Source organism: Chinchilla lanigera, unplaced genomic scaffold (assembly GCF_000276665.1).
Source record: "Chinchilla lanigera isolate Chin_1 unplaced genomic scaffold, ChiLan1.0 scaffold00010, whole genome shotgun sequence".
Classification (NCBI taxonomy): Eukaryota; Metazoa; Chordata; class Mammalia; order Rodentia; family Chinchillidae; genus Chinchilla; species Chinchilla lanigera.
The window spans coordinates 31,409,527-31,416,310 of record NW_004955411.1 but is presented as its reverse complement, the minus strand read 5'-3'; the positions used below and the strand labels follow the sequence as shown (position 1 = coordinate 31,416,310).

The 6,784-nt window shown below is 40.8% G+C and overlaps 1 pseudogene; it reads left to right on the top strand.

The window, feature by feature from the left end:
- The first annotated feature begins 5,640 nt into the window (after nt 1–5,640).
- On the top strand, nt 5,641–6,122 carry LOC102004682 (annotated as a pseudogene).
- Nucleotides 6,123–6,784: the final 662 nt, after the last annotated feature.

Below are 6,784 nucleotides of genomic sequence, written 5' to 3'. Positions count from 1 at the left end.
TAACAAACTAAAAATGATATTAATATTCAAATTTATTAAATAGACAGAGATCTGCTACATTATTCTATTGCCACATGATGTACCTATTATTCAGCCATTAAGATAGATTTTAAATAAAGGTAATATGAAAATGCTCATGAGAAAAGCAGAGACAAAAAATACGGTAATGCTATCTGTATTCTTGCAGCTACTAAAATGCCTTATTTTTTACATGATAAAGAAAACATCTAAGGGACTGGGGATTTAGCTCAGCGGCAAAAGCGCCTGCCTGGCAAGTGCAAGGTTGTGAGTTCAGTTCCCGGTACCGGAGAAAAACAAAAGAAAACCAAACAAAACAAACAAAAAAAAAAGAAAACATCTAAAATAATTAAAAGGAAGCATCTGAACATTGATTCTCAATTCTGTTCCTCTAATTAGTCTTAATGAAGTCAGCAGTTTTGTCACACATTTCAGTTAACTGTAAACCCCATCTGACACACACCCTCTCGTCCTTATTTTGGGTCTTTCAGATGACCATATGCATCAGCCTTTGAAAACTGATTCAGCTAAAAAACATGCAACAACAAAAAATGTGAACCACTAAAAGATCCGACAAGACAACCACTAAAAACAAACTGGGATAGAGGTAGTAGATGGGGAGAGGGGAGAATTAGATCTATTTTCCAATTTTTTTCCTTTCTTCTAGTGTAAGTTAATTTCATCAAAACCCATAATTAGTTTAGAGAAATGTTGTAAGGTGAAAAACATACATCAGGCATTGGAAGCCCATTCTGAATTTCCTTTCTCACTGAGGAAACCCCTTCCACCGAAGTCAGGCACTCAGTGAAGAGTATCGCGTGTAAGAGTGCATGTTTTACCCAGCAGAAGCGCTGAGCTTGGCCGTCTGCCAGGGAATGCTGGAAGAAAGACCGAATTAGGGGATTTACCTTCCACGTGTTTGACACGTGTCATTTAAGGATCTGAGATGCCTCTTTCTCCACGCTATCTGAGCAGTAAAGATGCTCTCAAAGTACACGAAAGGTAATGAAACGTCCTGCTGCAATGAGATACAACATCGTAACTACAAGCTCAGCGTTTTTCAGAGATCCTATCTTGCTTGTTTGCTTTCCACAATTGATACAACTATGGATATAGGGACGTTCTAGGTATCTGTTGCTACTGGAAGGAAAAAAATCCATTTCCCCTAAATTCTAAAGATGCTTTCATTTTTAAACACTCAACACCAGTTTGGGTTTTTTTTTGAGACAAGGTCTCACTATGGAGTTCAAACTGGCCTTGAGCTCACTTTGTAGCCCAGGCTGGTCTCAAACTTGCAACGATCCTCTTGCTTCAGCCTCCCAAGTGCTGGGATTACAGGCGTGTACCACCATGCACGGCTCAACACTACTTTGAAGTTGTAACATCTAGCATGAATACGGTCAAAATACATTACACACATTGAAACCTGGGAGCATAGAGTGAGGGGAATGATAGGAGTGATGATTAAAATATGTTAGTACATGTACAGATTTGCCACTTGAAGCCTATAAAACTATATAACCAATATGGTCTAATAAAGAATGTGAGAAAAAAAGATTAAAAGTAATTGAAAAGGAGGGAAAAACCCTTGATTGTAAAAAACAGAAACAAAAACAAACCTTTGCAACATATGGCAGCTTTAGCATCTTCACTTATGGTTTTAAATCTTTTATTCATTTATTTTTTTGCTTGCTTATGTGTTTTCAAATTTTAAATTCTTTTTGTGGTACTAGGCATCAAAGCCAGGGCCTCACACATGTTAAGGCAAGCACCCTACCACTGAGCTATTGGGAGTTACATGTAACCAAACTACTGAATCTGTTCTTAGCTCTGTGCAAGTTTTTTTTAACTAATTTGACCTTATGCTAGCCCTAACCTTATGCTAAGGTCAAATTTTGTAGACTCTAAACGTCAGAAGGGATCCTATAGATCTCTTCATTTTATAAGAGAGGCAAAGTAACCAGCATTCTGGGAGTCTGAGGCAGGAGGGCTGCAAGTTTGAACCCAGTCTGGGAAACTTGGTGACACCTTGTCTCTTTAGCCTAACAAATAAAAAGGGACTGGGGATGTAGCTGACTGGGAAGGTCTTGGTTCCCATCCTCAGAGAGAGAGAGAGAAAGAGAGAGGGAGAGAGAGAGAGGGAGAGGGGGAAGAGGGAGAGAGAGAGAGACAGAGAGAGAGAGAGAGAGAGAGAGAGAGAGAGAGAGCCAGATGAGCATGGTGGTGCACTTAAAAGACTGAGGCAGGGGGATCCCAAGTTCAAGATCAGCTTGGGTAACTTAGTGATACCCTGTCTCAAAGTAAAACAAAAAGAGCTGGGGCTGTAGCTCAGTGGTAAAGTGCCCCTGGAGTTGATTCCCAGTACCACAACAACAAACAAACAAACAGTCAAAGTCTATAAATGCAAGTTTTAATGAGTGCTTTATGAGACACTGTAATTGCTGTAACAAGGAAGGGGAGTCACACACTGCACACGAGCACACGTATGCAAGGCCACACAGAGGCTGAGAACAGCTGTAATCTCTGAGGAGGAGAAGTGGGAGGCAGGGGATGTGGACAGAGTTCTCACTTTATACCCATTGGCACCTTTAGGATTTTGACCCATATGAGTATATTTATGCAAAATATATAATTTAGGTAAAGTATATATAAATTTCTTTAAATTAAAAATAATAACGATATGCTCCATCTTGATGCAATGCTGTTTGGCAGACGAACACTTTTAATTTTGGTAAAAAATATACATTTACCATTTTAAACATTTTAAATGTATAGCCCAGTGGTATTAATTACTTTTGCAGTGTTATACATCACCACTATTTCCGGAACCTTTGCATCACCTAAAACACAAACTCTATACCCTCAGGTCCCAGTTAATTTGTATTCTTTTCTATTTTCTGTTGCTACAATTCTGCCTTCTCCAGTTACCTTAAATAAGTGGAATGATAGTCCTGCTGCATCTGGCTTATGTAACTTCCCATAATGCTTCCCTGTTTCATGCATGTGTAGGCGTGTGTTGGAACCTCACTGGCGGGGACAGATAATATCCCAGTGCATGCATAAGCTCCATCTTGTTCAGCTGTTCTTCTGTTGGTGGACATGCAGGTTGTTTCCTTCTTTTGGCTATTGTCAATAATGCCGCTACAAACATTGGCATAGAAGTATCTGAAGCCCTGTTTTCAATTCCTTTGGGTATATATCCAGGAGAATTTCTGGGTCATATGGTGATTCTATGTTTAGTTTTTTTAAAAAGTGAGCTTACACATTTTAACACAAATTATACTTACATGAATTTATTTAAATACGGATATACCTGGAGAATTATGCACTAAGTTTTTGACCCTATGTCCTGTTTTTATATATTAAAAAGTTGGAAACAAGCCAAATGGTAAACAATATGGAATCAGTTACATGTATTATTTATACAAGCAAATTCTACAGGGCTGTTTGGGGTAGTGGTTCAGAGATTCGGCTCTGAGGTCAGTCTGTCTGGGTTAAGATCTTGACTCCACTGCTCACATGCTGTCTGACTTTAGGCGAGTTAATTGCCTTCTCCACTCCTCAGTCTTCATTAGTAAAATGGAGATAATAATAGCATTAAGTTCACTGTGAGATTGTGAGGACTAAATCACTTAATACACATGAAGCATCTCAAAAAAAGCTTGGCACACAGACTGCGCTCAATAGATGTCCACAGGTGTGTTTCAAATACTTTGCAACAAGCATGTCCTAGTTTTATAATAAACAGTAGTCTTGCAGAAGATACATAATAATGGGGAAAGTGCTTCAATTCAAACCTGGTATTATTATAATCATTTTGGCGGAAAAATATGTATCCATAAAAAGATTTTTAAAATGTATACACAAAATATTAATCATCAATTATAATTAGGTGGCAGAAATACTACTGATTTTTTTCTTTTCTGTATTTTTTCAAATTGTTAAGAATGAATTATTACTTTCATAATCAGAAGAATGTTAAAAATTAGAAAGGGAAAGAGCATTTTTAAAACACTCATCACATTTTTAGTTTGGGTGTCTCAAATTAAACACATTTCATTGTACTATCTTGTGAAATGCTGAATGCTAAAATCTAATCTGCTCTGAGGGAGAATTACAAGGCAAAAAATATTCCCTCCCATGAAACTGCCTACTTGTATTTAATTTTTTGTATTAAAACCTGGTAATCATCTTTGATGGTGAAGTTCTAAGACTGATGTGGCCAAGCCCTCCTCCCGGCTTCCTCCCGCCTTATGACATGATCAGTCAGCTCCTCTTGTCCATCTGCATGATGAATTAAATGTATGACAGTTATGACAGGTGAGGAGTACATAGAGGGGCTTAACCAGCAGGGATAAAATAAAGCCCCCATTTAAGAACAAAGCCCCCACCAAAGCCGGCCCGTTAATGACCGCACACAGAATCTCTTTACTTGTCCCACTGGGAAGGAGCAGGCAGAAACACAGACAATAGGTGGTTAGGCAGGGCGGCTGTTTCTCCAAGGGCCTCCCAAGCAACTAATCGAAAATCTTTGATATTCTGCTAAATGCATCTGAAAGACAGGCTCAGTTTCCCTGGACAAGTGCAAGGCAGCCTTTCAATGTTGTATTAATACAATAGACTTAAATTTACAGCTGGACTAAGTGGAATTACTCTATATAAACCATAATATCTATCTGCAGGGATCCAGCTAAGCCCTAGGGGAGACTAGTCTAGCAGGACAAATCCAAGGAATTTTGGAAGTCAATCCAGTAGGATTACAGGGCAGCCCCTCATTCTGGAAGTCAGGCTCAAGCTATGGAAGCAATGACATCTCAATCTTCTTTTATCCTAACCTCTTATCTGAAGGTCTGTTGACCCAGTTTTTATTTAAAACAAACAGAAACTACAGATGACATTGTAATTATTTTATATAATATTTACATAATGTTATTGGACAGGCATCCTGGTCATGTATGAACTTTTATGCAGTAGTAAAAATATACTTTTGAAAAGCATTTGTATGCCTAGGTGTAACCCTTTCTGTAGTTATACTAATGATACATACTACATACTAACAATACATGAAGAGGCTGCGCCTCTCACTTTATCTGTCTGGTCCAATCATTCCTGGCCAAGCGGGTACCATCACTGGTGATTCTATGTTTAGTTTTTTAACTAAAAACTGTTGGCATAATTTCTTCCTTCAAGACTTTTAGCCACTCTTCAACTTATTAATAACACAAGGTATTGTCAAAGGAGTTAAATTATAGAATATACTGTCATCTAGGGTCTAGAGCTTGTGGATTGGTTTGTGTGGGAGCAGGTCTACACACAGTAGTTACCTAAGAAATGTTGGCTGGATAAATAATAAATAAGGTCATCAACAAAAAGACTTTAAAGTCACAGATATTCCCTGGCCATTACAACCTTCCATTCCCTGGTGATCAGCACAAGTCCTGGCCAGCTGGCAGTCTCTGCACAGCCCCATGGACACACTGTGGTTGGTGAAGGTCCTACTGAGAAACAGGTTGAGTAGGAGCAGAGGGCATCTTCTAGATAAGGACAGAGCAACTCAGGTAATCAATCACCCATGTTCAAAATGCAACTCAGGACAGAGGTGCCAATGGTCCGCAGTGCGACATGCCCAAGCTTTATGTAACTAACCATGATTCATACCTCACCCATGACTCCCTGTCTGTGAGAAAGACACACCACAGTGGTAGGAAACACGAAGAGAACATGAAAGATGACGATGACAATCAGAAATGGATGGAAGAGCAAGCTCTAAGCCTGACTGACAAAACAAAGGCTGTGTTTCAACAAGGAGAGATACCTCCTACTCCATTCTGCTCCTGCCCCAGCAGAGGCGAAGATCCCACCTCCACCCCGGCGCCCAGGTCCTCCTTGTCCTGCTAAGATGCCAGCACCCCATATGGGAGGCCCTCTCATGGTGCCAGTGATGGGCTCTCTCCTCCTGGGATGATGCCAGTGGGACCTTGTCCTGGAATGAGGCCACCTATGGGAGGCCACATGCCAGTGATGCCTGGGCCTCCAACATGCGCTCTCCTGCTCGGCCCACGATGGTGCCCGCTTGGCCAGGAATGACTGGACCAGACAGATAAAGTGAGAGGGGCAGCCTCTTCATGTCATTTTCACATTATTTATTCTCCTTCACCAGATCATGGTGCTTGACTCTGGGTATTTTCTAACAGCATGCATGACAAGGAAGACTTGCTCCTCTTTCCTATCCAAGAGAGAAAAGTTCTGCGGGGAGAAGTGGGATAAACAAAAGTGCAGAAAGCACAGTTTCATTTGTATTGTGAAATGTGAAAATAAAATTGTCAGCTTTTCAAAAAAAAAAAAAAAAAAGCAACTCAGTGACTGACGTGAGAACCCCGCCCGTGACTTTGAGGCTCCAACACTCAAGGCTGTCTGTTGTCCCTCTGTCCCAGGCAGCGGAAAGTCTCCTGATCAGAGCTCGCTTTCATTCAGCATCTGTGAGAACTCAGGCGCAATATGCATTCTTTCCCTCTCATTACGGAGAAGCAGCTCAGGCAGGGATGTGAAACATAAGAACCCGCTTATGCCCACACTGCCAGGGAAACGGGAGAGAGCATTTCCCTGTGGCAGGCGGCCAGAACACACGAATGCTGCTCGCGCACTTTCAGAAGACGAGCTCTTGCTCTCCTCTGCTCGCTTTCTCCCTTTCCACCAGAGAATTATGCCCATGGTCTTCAAAACCTCCAACTCAAGTCCCTTGGCAGATAATCCTCGAGTGTTGGGG